Source organism: Caretta caretta, chromosome 5 (assembly GCF_965140235.1).
Source record: "Caretta caretta isolate rCarCar2 chromosome 5, rCarCar1.hap1, whole genome shotgun sequence".
Lineage (NCBI taxonomy): Eukaryota > Metazoa > Chordata > Testudines > Cheloniidae > Caretta > Caretta caretta.
Genome location: NC_134210.1, coordinates 116,840,502 through 116,840,717, shown reverse-complemented (window position 1 = coordinate 116,840,717; position 216 = coordinate 116,840,502).

Below are 216 nucleotides of genomic sequence, written 5' to 3'. Positions count from 1 at the left end.
CAGCGCCTGAACCCGTGCCACGGATGCTAGGGGGCGGGCGGCTCGCAGGAAGCCCCGGGGACCCTGCGGCAGGGGACATGCCGGGCAGCCTCGGCCAGGGTCCCCCGCTGCCGGCACGTCACGAGGGGGCGGGGGAGACCACGGCACAGGAAACCGCGGCGCCTCCCAGCACCGGAAGTACTTGTAGCGGAAATCTGTCCGTCACCACCAAGCGCC